This window comes from Pteropus vampyrus, unplaced genomic scaffold, assembly GCF_000151845.1.
Source record: "Pteropus vampyrus isolate Shadow unplaced genomic scaffold, Pvam_2.0 Scaffold12, whole genome shotgun sequence".
NCBI classification, from domain to species: domain Eukaryota; kingdom Metazoa; phylum Chordata; class Mammalia; order Chiroptera; family Pteropodidae; genus Pteropus; species Pteropus vampyrus.
Genome location: NW_011888793.1, coordinates 13,556,718 through 13,557,332, shown reverse-complemented (window position 1 = coordinate 13,557,332; position 615 = coordinate 13,556,718). Strand labels below are relative to the sequence as shown.

At 50.1% G+C, this 615-nt stretch overlaps 1 protein-coding gene across 4 annotated transcripts in view; it reads left to right on the top strand.

Moving 5' to 3' along the window:
* Positions 1 to 615, top strand: part of TNIK (TRAF2 and NCK interacting kinase) — a 366,909-nt gene that overhangs the window by 1,127 nt on the left and 365,167 nt on the right. The window lies entirely within an intron of this gene.

The following is a 615-nucleotide window of genomic DNA, read 5'->3' as shown; positions in this document are numbered from 1 at the left end:
CTTTCTGCGACCCGACTACCTCTCAGCGCTCTCCAAAAGACCAGTCTGCCACTTGCCTTTATTTGTGGTTTTAACTCAGCTCTGCCTGTGCTTTCTGTGACATTTCGGTTTTATGGCTGAACTTAAGCAGGTGAAAGGGATGGGATATGTTCTCTGCTGTTCCCTAATCAGACCGGAACTCCCGGGAGTGTGTGTGTGTGGGGGGGCGGGGGGTGTTTTCCCTGGGTCCGTGGACGGTCTTTTGTAGAGCACCTCCCAACACCCAGACCCACTGGTTTGCGTTTACCTTCACGTGAATTGCCTCAGACGCCGTTTCATTGTATTGACTAAGACATCACTGATATAGAATCCATTTTGCTGTTGTTTTGTGATCAGGAATCCCAGTGCAGCCTCGACGACTCCCCACCCCCAAGCCCCAATCCCAACACACTCCTTCGGAGAAGGAGGCAGAGCTTTCTTGCCATTTTAATTAGATGCTGCCTGCCGGGAAGGGGGTGAGGGGTGGAGGTGGCGACAGCAGCAGGGGTCTGAGGATTGGACGCCAATTTAAAGCTGGCTTCTTCCTCTCCAGAACCAAAAAAAAAAAAAAAAAAAAAAAACAGTGGAAGAATTTTT